The sequence below is a fragment of the Ambystoma mexicanum genome, chromosome 3q, assembly GCF_040938575.1.
Source record: "Ambystoma mexicanum isolate Mex_15411 chromosome 3q, UKY_AmexF1_1, whole genome shotgun sequence".
Taxonomy (NCBI): Eukaryota; Metazoa; Chordata; class Amphibia; order Caudata; family Ambystomatidae; genus Ambystoma; species Ambystoma mexicanum.
This window is the reverse complement of record NC_090926.1, coordinates 371,824,998-371,840,921: the sequence shown is the minus strand read 5'-3', so window position 1 is coordinate 371,840,921 and position 15,924 is coordinate 371,824,998.

Genomic DNA, 15,924 nt, shown 5'->3' with positions numbered 1-15,924 from the left:
TTAACCAAATGACTGTGCTTCCCAGAATGCCTGGCCCACTGCTCCACCTCCACCCTTGCAGGACAAGGTTGGGTGGAGGATAGGCAACACCTGTGGCTGCAGGTGCAGCAGTCAGCACACCAGGGCGTGTGCTCGTTAAACAGCTTTAAAAGCCTCAGTCTCACTTCAGTCCAGCGCTGGCCATCGTTTGCAGTGTTCCTGTTTTTGACTAGTCCCTGGTTCCTGGTTCCTTGCCTTTGTACCTACTTCCTTGTTCCTGTTTTCTTGTTTCCTCCGCCCTGAATTTCGGATTCATGAGCTAATTGATTTCTGCTCCCTTGATTTCCCTTTTTGTCTTCCTCTGTTTGCAGGCAGCAATTCTCAGTGCTTTCCCCTTTTAGATGCAGCCCAGTTTGTCTATGTTCTATATTTCTTTGACTCTGTCCTTTGCTGCTGTTACCCATTTGCCTTAGCCTTCCTCTTAGTTTAGTTTCCTGTCTTTTCCTTGGAGGGGTAGGGAGAAGTTGCATAGGTTAGTTCGTTTTTCCCTGCTCCTGATCCTTACTTTCTAGAGGATCCATTCCATGTTTTCCACTGCACTTCTGCATTTATTTTCCCTTTGATTATTAGGTGTGGTGTGCGGTAGTAGCTAGCTCCTGTGTGAATGCTTATGTTTTCCTCACTATTTTGTAGACACTATTCCCACTTAGGTATTTAGTTTTCCTTCCATTGCTGTTCTAGCCTTTCGGGGTCCCAGTTTCTTCAACAGGATTCGTGGGCTAGCTGACATTCAAGAGGTTTATCTCGTCCTCGTGAGTACAGTTCTTAAGTTCCCTTATGTAATACCATCAAGAGTGTTAGTACACAGATCCTGTCATTGCTTGCCCTCCACGTGGGTTTAGCGCTGTCAGTACCTGTAACAGCAATTGGGGGTAAGGCGCTTGCCGACTTTCCTCGCGGTCAGGTGCTTACCCCACATCCCTTTTCATATATTGGTTTTGATGTCACACTCTATTTGCACTCCTGGGTTCTAGCATACCTGAGTCGTAGTTCCTGGGTGCACATTTCCCTTGCCATATTCGCTGCCTTTGTACTCGCCTGACTAATCTTGACAATATCTGACCTCTACAGGAAAGCCTTGCATTGACAGAATCCAGGAAGTAATTTGGGAATTACTCACATTTCCGGCCCGGATTCTATCACTTTGGAGACATTGCAGAGGCTGGTGTGGAGTCTCCACTATGATGTGTTCTCCCTGGATAAACGGGCTGTAATTCTTCAATGCCCACACCGTTGCCAGGAGTGCCTTCTCACAATCGTTGAATTATTCCTCCACAGAGGATAAAGTTTTGCTTGCATAGGAGATTACTTTATTGACCTTGTCATGCTTTTGGTATAATACTGCCGTCAAGCATGTATTAGAGAACCCTGTCTCCAGGAAGAACTCCTTGTTTCTGACAGGGTAAGCTAGGCAAGGCACTTGTGAGAGGCTTCTTTTGAGTTGTCTTACTGCCTCGGATTGTTCTGGACCCCATTCCCACTTGACCCCCCCTTCAGGAGATGAATCAGGGGTCTAGTGATCTCTGCGCAGCCCTCAATGAACTTTCGGCTGTAATTAGTCAGTCCAAGGAGGCTCCTTAGTTCCCGCAGCGTTGTGGGGTCTTTCAGTTTCTGGAGTGCTTCCACTTTCTTTTCTTGGGGACAGAGACCCTGAGGAGTAATCTCATGCCCCAAGAAATTAGCACCGGTTCTACACCACTGTGCTTTCTGAAAAGAAAGTTTTGCTCTGGCGGCCCTCAACTGTTTCAGAACATAACGGATCTCTGCTATGTGTTCTTCCACAGATGAACTTTTTATGAGGACATCATCTACATAAGCCAGGTTACCCCTCGCACCCAGGTCGGGCATTGCCTTATGTAGGAAAAGGTTGAATTCATTGCCGGAGTTGAGGTATCCGAAGGGAGTCCGGGTCCATGTGTACTGCTGGCCCCCAAAGGTAAAAGCCAGTTTGTATTGGTCCTCCCTACTGACAGGCACGGTCCAGTATCCATTGGTCAGGTCTATTGCAGTGAATACTTGTGACCCTTGAATCTGGGCCAGCCCTTGGTCAATGTAGGGCAGAGGCCATCAGGAAGTATGGACCCGTTTGTTGAGCTCCCTAAGGTCGGCGCAGAGTCTCCACTGGGCGTTTGGCTTCAATATTCCCAGCACCGGATTATTGAAGGTGCTGTGTACTGGACGGATTATTCCCCGGGACTCAAGGTTCTTAATTATTTCAGTAAGGGACTCCATGGATGCGAGAGGCAAACGATATTGCTTCACAAACACTGGAGTCATTCCAGGGTCCGTGGGAATGGTTGTGGTGTGGATGTCGGAGCGACCACAGTCATATGAGTCTACCGCAAAGAGATCTTGGAAATCCAAGAAAACTTGTTTCAACTTTTGCTTCTGTTCCAGAGTCACGCAGGCATCAGCTAGGTTGACTCTTTCTTCCACCATCTGCCTGAAGCCTGGAAAGACTTCTGGTTTGGCTATCTCAGCAGCCTCCTCCAGCTGGGTGGAGAAGTCCCTGGTCAGAGTGCTGATTTGGACTGGGGGCTTCAGGTGGGAAAGGCAGCCCTCATGGACCTGGAAAATCACCTCATCCCTCCTGAAGTCACAAGTCACATCTTCCTTACCATAAGGGCAAGAAGTGTACACCAGGAAGTTCCCCCCATGCCGGGTGAAAATCCTGTCTGGTATTGTATTGTCCTCACTGTCAAAACAGTCCTTGGGGATCGGTCCAAACAGTTAATTTCCTAAATCAATGGAGAAATGTCGGTCATCAACCGCCATTCCAATAATGGTGCCTGCGGCTAGAGTAATACTCTTTAAGTCGCTGTTATCCACCTCTATTGGAATGGTGTCATGTTCTATGTTGACTAATGGAGTTGGGTTTACCCCCAACCCTTGCTGTTGGAGAGAAGCATTTAGATGTATATAAGCATCAGGGTTTTTCAATTTTTGTCCTCTTTTAACTTTCACTTCCAGGGAGAATTGTCGGGTCCTTTCTGGGATGGTGACTTCCTCTTTAAGCTGAATTTCAACTGCATAAGGTAGCAATTGAGCTGACCTAAATGCTTTTTCTTGATCATTAAAGCCCATGGGATTATCCGCTAATCGGCACCAAGCTTTGAAGTTTATTAGGTCCAAACTAATGGCAAAGCGATTGAGAATGTCACTGCCTAAGTAAAAGGCGGCAGTGACGTCTCGCACGACCCAACAATTATGGACTATGCTCTTGTTGCCAATGGAGATTTTGAGCATACACCTGCTTGGCAGGAGATGTTTGGAATTAGGTGCTTCCAGGTCCATTTCCCATTTGTCTAGCAGTTGGAATGTGGAAATGGCTGGATCTTTTGGGAGCTAATGAAGCTCTTACCGTTGTTCACACACACTCGAGCGAGAACAGAGTCCGTCCCATCATTTAACTGAACAGGGATGAACAACTGCTCTCAAATTTGCTGAATATCAGCCAGGCTCTGAGCTGATTTCACCTCTTTCTGGACTATAGGAGTGGGAGTGTCTGATTGTGGATTGGTAAAGAATTTCAGAGTGTTTCCTTCCAGTGTGGAATACCACCTTAAACTGGAAGGAAGATTGATTTTCAGAAATGGAGAGGACCCCCCCATCACCAGTCTGTTGTCCTACTGCTATTACTGTCACGTCTGGAATTTGGTTGTTCTGGAAGTGAAATTCTACTTGGTCAGATTTTTGTTCAACCATGTGGCAGGTGCCGTTTAAACTAACATGGTTGACACTCTGTTTTAATTTTATTGGTCGGCTAGTCTGGGTCCAGAGGACGTTGTTTACGCAATCTATTAGGGGTGACAACCTTCTCAGGAGGTCATTCCCTAGTAAACAAGGGGTGCCCTCTGGAGTCACTACTATGACCGGGTGTTTCACCTTGTGTCGCCCAATTTTGATGTCCAAATCTGCAGTCCCCTCGACAGGAATTTCCTTCCTGTCAAAGTTCTGCAGTTGTCCAGGAAGAGAGGTGAGAGGAATACGGTAATTCTCCCCCCTTCCTGCATTTAGTTCATCAAAGGCCCTTTTGGACAGAAGGGTAGCTTGGGATCCAGTGTTCACCAGTGCTGAAATTGTACCCTGCCCCTGTACTTGTACCGGGGCATAATATCTTCCCTCCTTCTCCTCAAGGGGGCACAGATAATGCACATTTTTGGACAACTGGTTGGCTAACTTTCTGGTTTTGGACATTGCTAGCGAAGAGATTTGTGCAGAATTATGTGAAGAGCCTGGGGAATCTGAAAGAAAAAGTTGGCAACTGGAGATCAGAGCCATTGTGGGTTCCCCTGGTTCCGGTTCTAGGCCGCCCCCCCCTTTTTGGAGGCAGTCACCAGGATGGGTTTGAACCAGGGGATTTCGGTATTGTGGGTTCTGGGATGAGATGATGGGCGGCGGTAGCTCAGTCTCCATATCTCCCCCGTCTGTTGATTCGGTTTTAGGTTCCCCTGGTTCCGGTTCTGGGCCGCCCCTGCCTTTTTGGAGGCAGTCACCAGGATGGGTTTGAACCAGGGGTTTTCGGTATTGTGGGTTCTGGGATGAGATGATGGGTGGCGGTAGCTCAGTCTCCATATCTCCCCAGTCTGGATTGGAATCCCTTGGGACCCATTTTTCTTTGGGAGGAGTTCCCCCATCTCTAAAGGAGAAGATCCTTTCCCCAGGATCCTCTGAGGATTCCTCTCCCTCAAATTGGAAGATCTGTACCTCCTCTACAAACTGGGCCTGTTTGGGTACTTTGTTTCTCCTACCCCCCCTCTGCTCCTTTGGAGGCAGACTTTCAGGGGCAGGAGATTGTGTTTCCGGTTCCTGGTTTTCCAGGGGCTGTTTACAAGTTGGGAAGGAAGCTTCCTCCAAGGCTTTACACCCCCCTTCCCCTTGTGCCTCTTCCCTGGGAACCGGTGGGTTATCGGGGTGCTGCCCCGTCATTGTTCTGGAGCACCAGGTCCAGAGTTTGGGGCATTCTGTGGTGGCATGCTCATCTGAGGGTTCTGTTGAGCCCTCAGTATGTGACCCAGATCCCGTGCCATATTTTGGACCTGGCGCTCAAGTTGTGAAACCCGCTCAGGCTGATACGGGGCTCTATTTTCTCCCCTGGGCTGATCCCGGGAAGGGTAGCTATCCCTTCTCTGGTAGTACCCCTGGTTGGGAAGATTTCGGTACCCCTCCACCCTTGGCCTCCCCTCTCCCAGATTATGTTGTCTGGGCTCAGGGAATTGGGGAAAGAAGGATGGATGATTTTGGGGCTGGCAATTGGGTGGATACCTGGGGAAAAAGTTCTGCCCAGGATTTGGTGAATTTCTGCCCTCCTGGGGGAAGTTAGGAGGGAAGTTCCCCGGGTCAGGTGCTTGGCTGGATCCCCCCCCCTTGGGCTGGAGGAGTCCACACATAACCCAGGATTGGTCGGTTTCCCTTGTAGCGGGGATTTACATAGTCAGGGGAGCGGGGGACCCCATTTGTGGGACTACCTCCTCGACTCCCTGTCTGTGACTGGCCCGAGGGCCTTCTGGGCTGTGAATTATTTGGTGCAGGCAGGTTTTTAGGCCCCCCCATCTCCAAATCTAAAACGGGGGCAACCTTTACCTCTGCCACCTTGGCAACAGCAGGGGTGCTGTTGGTTTTGGGGTTTTTCGGCGCATTATTTTTATTTTTGATGGGCTTCTGCACCTCATAGATCTGGGTAGCCTGTTCAATGACCCAGTCTAAAGATCTTTTCTCATGAAAATCTCTCACGAGCTGGGTCATTATGTATTTGGGTAAGCCATGGAAAAACGTATTGATGAATTCTCTGCTATCCGTGCGAACCCTTCTGGTGGTCTGCGCAAAAGCACACTTTAATTCTTGCACAAACTCTTGTGGGGCCTGATCCTCCCCACATTGCAAATTGTAGGCTGCCTCGCGAGCCTCTTGAGGATTTCTGTGCACAGAAAAATGTTTCAAGATGGCCGCCCTGTATGTGGACCACCTTGAATGGTTTTGATCCTCCAGCCCCGCAAAGAAACTGGAGAATTCTGGTGAGAAGGTCCACTTTACATATTGAATACAGCTTTGGCTGTCCTTCAAATGAAAAGTCTCCAACATTTGCTCATAGAGCTCCAAGTGTTCCCAAACAGAATACTTGGCGTTATTATGATAAGGCGTGATGACACTCCTTATTGCCTTTATTTGTTTCATTCATCCTCTGACTCAGAAGCACTGCTCCCAGAGGTGCCTGTCTGATCTTCCAGGTTTTCCCGGATTCTGCGAGCCTGGGAATGGCTGGCAGAATGTGGGGACCTGGTCTCCTGTGTCCTGTAATGCTCAGAGGAGTCTTCAGATCCCTCCTTGCTGCCAGGATTTGATGGGTACCCCCCCCTCACTGACCTAACTGGGCAAAGGTTTTCAGGATGCCCTTAGTGGGCCTACTCTCCTGGGGTTCCCCACTAAATTGCACTGTGCTTGGGTGCCCATACCCGGATGCCCGCCCATCCATTCCTGGGAGGTACTGGCCAATGAGCCCCATACTTCTAGCTGGATAGTAATCTGCCATCCCCATGGCCCTGGGCTCATGTGCGCGAGGTGACATGGGGGTGGCAGAGTCCAGGGACTGGGAGAGATGAAGGCCTCTGGTACTAGGGCTCCTCAGGTTATGCTCAGGAGTTCCTCTTTCCCAGCGAACGTCATCTCTATCCGCCCCTGCTTCCTGTTGCAAAGCAAGAGCCTGCGCTTTCAGTTCCTCAGTTAAGGCCTTACTAGACTCTATCAGTCTCTCCTGCATCGCTACCTGTTGCTGGAGCCTATCATTGGGCTGGCAGAGAGCCTCATTCTCTCTCTGTGCCTCCTGATTGGTCCTGGAGTACTGGACCAGTCTTTGCTGCAGGAGGGTTACCTCCTGAGCTGTGTCCCTATTGGCCTGCTCCTTTCATGCCAGAGCATCCTCCACCCTCCTGGTGTGCTCTAACAAGTTCTGGTGTTCTTTTTGGAGGTCACCCAGTCCCTGGAGGGCCAGGTGATTTTCTTCCATTTTCCTTTTTAAGTGGCAGACTTCCTGGCCTAAGGTATCCCTTTCCTGACTAAGAGCCTGCATCTGTGCCACCAGGTCATCCCTTTGCCTTTGGAAGGCACCAGCTTTCTGGTGTTCTTCATCAAACTCTGCCTGGGTATCCAGGTCTTTCAAAATCAATGTATTGCTTTCCTCTTTCTCTCTGTCTAGTTGGATTTGCAGGGTGACTACCTGCTCTGTGCATGCCCTGTTGAAATTGATCTGTTGCTCCAGCTTTTTCTGGCTCTGCAGTAAGGAGTCCAAACTGTCTTGGTGCTCCTTCTGCAAAGCCAGAATTCTGGTATCCTGGTCTGTCTTTTCCTGTTGCAGTATATCCATGTCCTCTTTTATTTTAATGATATACTGCCTACTATCATTTTCAGACTCCTGGCTCCTCTGCAGCCTCTGCTCAGAAGAGACCAGGTCAGATTGGGCCTTTTCTAACGCCATCTGTTGCCTATTTGCCTATTTGCCAGATCTTGGCCTTCAGCACATTTGTCCTGCATGGCTCCCATATATAGATACAAATATGCCGCTATCCTAACCATCTTGTCGTGTTCATCTTTAACTTTAGGAGCCATGTATAATTCACTCAGGGCCACATGTAATGGACCCTGATCTCTCCATATATCTGACCCTGTTTCAGTGTCCTGTTGCATGATTGCCTGCAACCAGACCGTTTGGTCCTGATGAGTCCACTCACCTCTCACAAATAGCTTATGTAAGAAGTGCTCTCTGGCTATTTTCAGATCTACCAAGGTCGTCATTCTGGAATTTGAGTTCCTTCCTGACTTACAGAAGTTTGTATTTTATTTTGCAAAACAGACCGTTTCCTTAGAGCGTTCCTTTGAGGGGTGCTTTCACAGTGTAAAACAGCGTGGTGATCTAACCGGATATGTGTATCTGGTCAGTTGGCACACTGTATTAATCTGCATAAGTGGTAAATCTAACCCAGAATATCCCGGCTCCGAGCCCCCACTTTTGTAAGCGATATTCAATCAACACTACAGCTAAGTCAATGCCTAGTCTGGGATGCTGAGGAAAACCTTATTGATGTATTTTTATATCCAGGTGAGTACTCTGGATGACAACCCTTGTATAACAACCCCCTCTTAGAATCCCCCTGACCCCACTGAGCCAAGAAGTAGGTTTGTTTTGCAAATTAAAAGGTTTATTTGAAAATTTAAACAATACATATATATATATATATATCACACTTTATAAATAAATTGATAACTGATATCACACTTCAGAATACGACCGTGATCAACAATGGATAATGTTACAGGGGTACACTGATTTGGTTACTTAGGAGTAGTGTAGAGGATGAGGTAGCTGAACATGCTTGATGGTTTCAAGGAATTGCAAGGTGGAATAAAATGCAGTACAGAAATAACTTGTTATGATTTTAGCAAAAGGTACTATGATCACTTTTTCTTTTGACAATTCACTCCCCCCCTATGCAATACAAGAAATGGAAGGAGAGCACACAGTCTTCAAGAATCCCAACAAATCACACTTTATAATGCAATACACAGTTCCAGTTCTCCCAGCAAGCTTAGGGAAAACAGGGATGAGTTTTAAACACAGGCGAATTACTTTAATGTGGTTTGCAAGGAAGTGAAAAGGTGCTAAAATTGCTTTTAATTCCCTCTAGAGGTTCAGGGTAGGTGATGGCTACTTTATATTAGTTCAGGCTCACTTTAACAATACTCTATGAATGATTAGCAGATTGAAAACAAATTTTAGCAAAGAGAAGCAAAAAGCTGCTGATTTCTATAGATGAAATCGGGCCAAATCGCAAATCGCGGTAAATTTCGCGAGTGCGTGTCTGGCAATTATGGAAAAAGTATAGGGAGTAGGAAGTCTAGGTTTGTTGGAAACCCTATATGCTAAGCTTTCAGATGTAAGTTAAATCTCGTTCCTAGCACAAACGTTTCCGGAGATACGGATGATTTAATAAAGGTAGATTTACGGATTTAAAGTAAAACTCAAAATGACAGGTGACAGCTTGCAGCTGCAGAATTGACAGGTGACAGTTGTGCAGCTTTAAAAATGACAGATGACACGATTTCTAGGAGGCTGTTCTAATTAGGTTAAAATAGTTTGCAATAGATTATTTTAACTAAGAGATTGGGTTCTGCACAGTTCTGGCGGATACTCACTCCTAATTTTGAAATGAATGGGCCTCGTCACGGATCTGGTCAACTGGACTGGACTTTGGTTCTCTCTGCTCGGCGGGTCAATCAGGCACCGGTTCTGCTCACAGCGATCCGGGTCTCTGGTTCTGCTCACAGTGGTCTGGGTCTGGTCTGGATGCAGCGGCCTGTGGTTCTCTGGATCTCCGGTCTGGTCTCTGGCAATTGTTCTTGGCAAAGAATTCAAACAGCTCGCCCGGCTGTGGAATAGTTTGCAAATGATTTTAAGGATGCTGAGGCCTGCTGAGAAGAGTTCTCAGTTTGTGGGTTTAGGCCCTTGCTTTAAGTTCTGAAGTAAAGTTCTGGTCTTTGGAGATTGATGGATATGAAGTCTGGAGTCTCCAGCAGAGCGTCCCGCAGAAAATGGAATTGAATGCCCTCTACCTGTCCCAGCAGTCTCTTTTTATGTGTTTTGAAAATGGGTGTGTGCCTGGGCCTAGCTTAGCCTGCCCCTCTCTACTTGTCATTGGCCCAATTCTCCCCTCTCCCATGATTGGGGGAAGGAAATGGCTTGTCATCATGATGAGGTCTGTTTATGGGTCAGAGGATCCTCCCTTGGTCAATTTGCCCACAAATCTATATTTGATTCAAATACATATTTCCCCGGTACACAAGTGGTTGACATTACATGTACATATTATATATTCCTTATGGTCCATGCTTGTCCGCCTCTGATCTTCCTGGGGGCTTGCATTAAAAAATGACAACATTTTGCGCTCTTTGACTGGTTTACCAATATCAGACATTTACCAAAATTTGCACACATGTGTGCAAGGAGTATGGACATTAATTGATGAAGTGTCAGATTTTTAACATGCAGACATTTGGAGTGAGACCCTATTTTCCGCTAGCAACCCCCCAGAATGCAGATCTTATAGGCAACAGGGGAGATCTTGTCTATAATTTCAAACAGTCACTTCCATGTAGGCAAGAATTTTCGCTGTTTGGGCTGGTTCCTTTGGAAATTGTATAGATTGACCCGATCACCCACCTTATATTCCTTTCGGGTAGTTTTTAAATCATAGTGGGTCTTCATGCTCTCGGCTGATCTTTCTAGATTCCGCTGAGCATAGGCAAAAGCATGCTGAAGGTGTTTCCTTAAATTCTCCACATACTCATGAGTTGTGGAGGCATTTATCAACGTTTGCTCTTGGGTTCTGTAGAGCAAATGCTGGGGAAGCACCATCTTGCGTCCAGTCATCAACTCAAATGGTGACATTTTAGTTGCAGATGAAGGGGTAGATCTGATGGCCATTATGACCAGAGGTAATCGGATATCCCAGCTTGGCCCAGAATCTGCCACAAACCTTTTTAAGATGCTCACAATGGTTCGGTTATATCTCTCTACTGCTCCAGAAGAAGCTGGCCTGTAAGCAATGTGTAGCTTCCTTGTAACCCCCAGTATCTCCCACATCTTTGTCATTACTTCACTGGTGAAGTGGCTACCTCTGTCTGACTCAATCCTTTGAGGTAGACCAAAACGGGAAAAGATGTGGTTAATCATCAGGGCAGCTGCTGTTTCTGCCTTGCAGTTTGGGGCTGGGAGACATTCCACCCACTTGGTAAACAAGCATGTAACGGTCAACATGTACTTTTTCCCTCTAGATGAGCGGATTACAGGGCCTACAAAGTCGATTTGCAAATCTGACCATGGCAGTGTCATCCCCCTCTTTTGGAGAGGCGCACGGTGTGTGAGGGATGATGGCTCAAATTGTGCACACACAAGACACCCCTTCAAGTATTGGTCGAGGTCCTGCCCCATGTGTGGCCAGTATGCAACCTCTCTTAAGATTTCCAGTGTCGTGTGAAACCCCCTATGACCGGCGGTGGCCGCATCATGGGCGTGACTTAACATCAGGCTTCGGAATGAGGTAGGGACCACCCACTGATCATGGCCAGCTTGGGATTTCCTTACCAATAAACCGTCTTGGATTCGGAACCTTTTTGGACATTTCATCAACACTCTTAGGTCCTCTTTCCCAATGTAATCGGTATCCGTCAGGAGAAAGTTCTCAGGGTCCTCAAGGTGTTGGTAAAACTTACCAATAATTGGATCCCCCTTCTGAGCTGTAATTAAATCAGCATCAGGGGTCTCCTTACTCCATTGTGCAGTTGAAAGATCATTGTGAGCATTGGTCTGGGACCTAGTGATGGCAGTGACCTGGATTTTTCCCAACAGGGACTCTATTTCTATTAGATCCACTAGGATGGCCCCGGTTTTGGCCAGCTGATCAGCTAAGTCATTTCCAGTTTTGTCTGGTCCCTCTACTTTGGAATGACCCTTGATCTTTTTCCAGTAGATGGTCATCCCATTCGATGTGACCAGATCATCAATATTTTGGATTAGCTTCCCATGTTTCAGGGGTTTGTTATTAGCACATAACATGCCTCTGGTTTTCCAATTTACCAGGTGCTCCACGAACCCGTTCCGTATATAATCCGAATCTGTGATTATGACCAGTTCGTGGAGTTGATGTTGGACAGCAGTGAGGATGGCCTGATGCACAGCCATCAATTCTGCCACCTGACTACTTCGGGGACCAAATTTGTATCCAGCTGTGGGTTCTGGGGACTCATTCACCCATGCATTCCCTACGCCAGCCACCAGTTCTTTCTCCCCGTTGTTGTCAACATGGTAAGAGCATCCATCCACATAGACAGTGGGCATTCCCTCACACTTGTCCTCTTCAAAGACTTTGTGTGGGGAATTGAGGTATGCCTCCATGCTGTCCTTGATTTTTAGACTTTCGTCCTCGAGACAGTTTTCTCTGGCACAATCATGCAAGTCAGCCAGACGTTGCGCGAGGGGACTCTTCTTGTTTTGGCCATATCTGACCTCTACAGGAAAGCCTTGCATTGACAGAATCCAGGAAGTAATTTGGGAATTACTCACATTTCCGGCCCGGATTCTATCACTTTGGAGACATTGCAGAGGCTGGTGTGGAGTCTCCACTATGATGTGTTCTCCCTGGATAAACGGGCTGTAATTCTTCAATGCCCACACCGTTGCCAGGAGTGCCTTCTCACAATCGTTGAATTATTCCTCCACAGAGGATAAAGTTTTGCTTGCATAGGAGATTACTTTATTGACCTTGTCATGCTTTTGGTATAATACTGCCGTCAAGCATGTATTAGAGAACCCTGTCTCCAGGAAGAACTCCTTGTTTCTGACAGGGTAAGCTAGGCAAGGCACTTGTGAGAGGCTTCTTTTGAGTTGTCTTACTGCCTCGGATTGTTCTGGACCCCATTCCCACTTGACCCCCCCTTCAGGAGATGAATCAGGGGTCTAGTGATCTCTGCGCAGCCCTCAATGAACTTTCGGCTGTAATTAGTCAGTCCAAGGAGGCTCCTTAGTTCCCGCAGCGTTGTGGGGTCTTTCAGTTTCTGGAGTGCTTCCACTTTCTTTTCTTGGGGACAGAGACCCTGAGGAGTAATCTCATGCCCCAAGAAATTAGCACCGGTTCTACACCACTGTGCTTTCTGAAAAGAAAGTTTTGCTCTGGCGGCCCTCAACTGTTTCAGAACATAACGGATCTCTGCTATGTGTTCTTCCACAGATGAACTTTTTATGAGGACATCATCTACATAAGCCAGGTTACCCCTCGCACCCAGGTCGGGCATTGCCTTATGTAGGAAAAGGTTGAATTCATTGCCGGAGTTGAGGTATCCGAAGGGAGTCCGGGTCCATGTGTACTGCTGGCCCCCAAAGGTAAAAGCCAGTTTGTATTGGTCCTTCCTACTGACAGGCACGGTCCAGTATCCATTGGTCAGGTCTATTGCAGTGAATACTTGTGACCCTTGAATCTGGGCCAGCCCTTGGTCAATGTAGGGCAGAGGCCATCAGGAAGTATGGACCCGTTTGTTGAGCTCCCTAAGGTCGGCGCAGAGTCTCCACTGGCCGTTTGGCTTCAATATTCCCAGCACCGGATTATTGAAGGTGCTGTGTACTGGACGGATTATTCCCCGGGACTCAAGGTTCTTAATTATTTCAGTAAGGGACTCCATGGATGCGAGAGGCAAACGATATTGCTTCACAAACACTGGAGTCATTCCAGGGTCCGTGGGAATGGTTGTGGTGTGGATGTCGGAGCGACCACAGTCATATGAGTCTACCGCAAAGAGATCTTGGAAATCCAAGAAAACTTGTTTCAACTTTTGCTTCTGTTCCAGAGTCACGCAGGCATCAGCTAGGTTGACTCTTTCTTCCACCATCTGCCTGAAGCCTGGAAAGACTTCTGGTTTGGCTATCTCAGCAGCCTCCTCCAGCTGGGTGGAGAAGTCCCTGGTCAGAGTGCTGATTTGGACTGGGGGCTTCAGGTGGGAAAGGCAGCCCTCATGGACCTGGAAAATCACCTCATCCCTCCTGAAGTCACAAGTCACATCTTCCTTACCATAAGGGCAAGAAGTGTACACCAGGAAGTTCCCCCCATGCCGGGTGAAAATCCTGTCTGGTATTGTATTGTCCTCACTGTCAAAACAGTCCTTGGGGATCGGTCCAAACAGTTAATTTCCTAAATCAATGGAGAAATGTCGGTCATCAACCGCCATTCCAATAATGGTGCCTGCGGCTAGAGTAATACTCTTTAAGTCGCTGTTATCCACCTCTATTGGAATGGTGTCATGTTCTATGTTGACTAATGGAGTTGGGTTTACCCCCAACCCTTGCTGTTGGAGAGAAGCATTTAGATGTATATAAGCATCAGGGTTTTTCAATTTTTGTCCTCTTTTAACTTTCACTTCCAGGGAGAATTGTCGGGTCCTTTCTGGGATGGTGACTTCCTCTTTAAGCTGAATTTCAACTGCATAAGGTAGCAATTGAGCTGACCTAAATGCTTTTTCTTGATCATTAAAGCCCATGGGATTATCCGCTAATCGGCACCAAGCTTTGAAGTTTATTAGGTCCAAACTAATGGCAAAGCGATTGAGAATGTCACTGCCTAAGTAAAAGGCGGCAGTGACGTCTCGCACGACCCAACAATTATGGACTATGCTCTTGTTGCCAATGGAGATTTTGAGCATACACCTGCTTGGCAGGAGATGTTTGGAATTAGGTGCTTCCAGGTCCATTTCCCATTTGTCTAGCAGTTGGAATGTGGAAATGGCTGGATCTTTTGGGAGCTAATGAAGCTCTTACCGTTGTTCACACACACTCGAGCGAGAACAGAGTCCGTCCCATCATTTAACTGAACAGGGATGAACAACTGCTCTCAAATTTGCTGAATATCAGCCAGGCTCTGAGCTGATTTCACCTCTTTCTGGACTATAGGAGTGGGAGTGTCTGATTGTGGATTGGTAAAGAATTTCAGAGTGTTTCCTTCCAGTGTGGAATACCACCTTAAACTGGAAGGAAGATTGATTTTCAGAAATGGAGAGGACCCCCCATCACCAGTCTGTTGTCCTACTGCTATTACTGTCACGTCTGGAATTTGGTTGTTCTGGAAGTGAAATTCTACTTGGTCAGATTTTTGTTCAACCATGTGGCAGGTGCCGTTTAAACTAACATGGTTGACACTCTGTTTTAATTTTATTGGTCGGCTAGTCTGGGTCCAGAGGACGTTGTTTACGCAATCTATTAGGGGTGACAACCTTCTCAGGAGGTCATTCCCTAGTAAACAAGGGGTGCCCTCTGGAGTCACTACTATGACCGGGTGTTTCACCTTGTGTCGCCCAATTTTGATGTCCAAATCTGCAGTCCCCTCGACAGGAATTTCCTTCCTGTCAAAGTTCTGCAGTTGTCCAGGAAGAGAGGTGAGAGGAATACGGTAATTCTCCCCCCTTCCTGCATTTAGTTCATCAAAGGCCCTTTTGGACAGAAGGGTAGCTTGGGATCCAGTGTTCACCAGTGCTGAAATTGTACCCTGCCCCTGTACTTGTACCGGGGCATAATATCTTCCCTCCTTCTCCTCAAGGGGGCACAGATAATGCACATTTTTGGACAACTGGTTGGCTAACTTTCTGGTTTTGGACATTGCTAGCGAAGAGATTTGGGCAGAATTATGTGAAGAGCCTGGGGAATCTGAAAGAAAAAGTTGGCAACTGGAGATCAGAGCCATTGTGGGTTCCCCTGGTTCCGGTTCTGGGCCGCCCCCCCCTTTTTGGAGGCAGTCACCAGGATGGGTTTGAACCAGGGGATTTCGGTATTGTGGGTTCTGGGATGAGATGATGGGTGGCGGTAGCTCAGTCTCCATATCTCCCCCGTCTGTTGATTCGGTTTTAGGTTCCCCTGGTTCCGGTTCTGGGCCGCCCCTGCCTTTTTGGAGGCAGTCACCAGGATGGGTTTGAACCAGGGGTTTTCGGTATTGTGGGTTCTGGGATGAGATGATGGGTGGCGGTAGCTCAGTCTCCATATCTCCCCAGTCTGGATTGGAATCCCTTGGGACCCATTTTTCTTTGGGAGGAGTTCCCCCATCTCTAAAGGAGAAGATCCTTTCCCCAGGATCCTCTGAGGATTCCTCTCCCTCAAATTGGAAGATCTGTACCTCCTCTACAAACTGGGCCTGTTTGGGTACTTTGTTTCTCCTACCCCCCCTCTGCTCCTTTGGAGGCAGACTTTCAGGGGCAGGAGATTGTGTTTCCGGTTCCTGGTTTTCCAGGGGCTGTTTACAAGTTGGGAAGGAAGCTTCCTCCAAGGCTTTACACCCCCCTTCCCCTTGTGCCTCTTCCCTG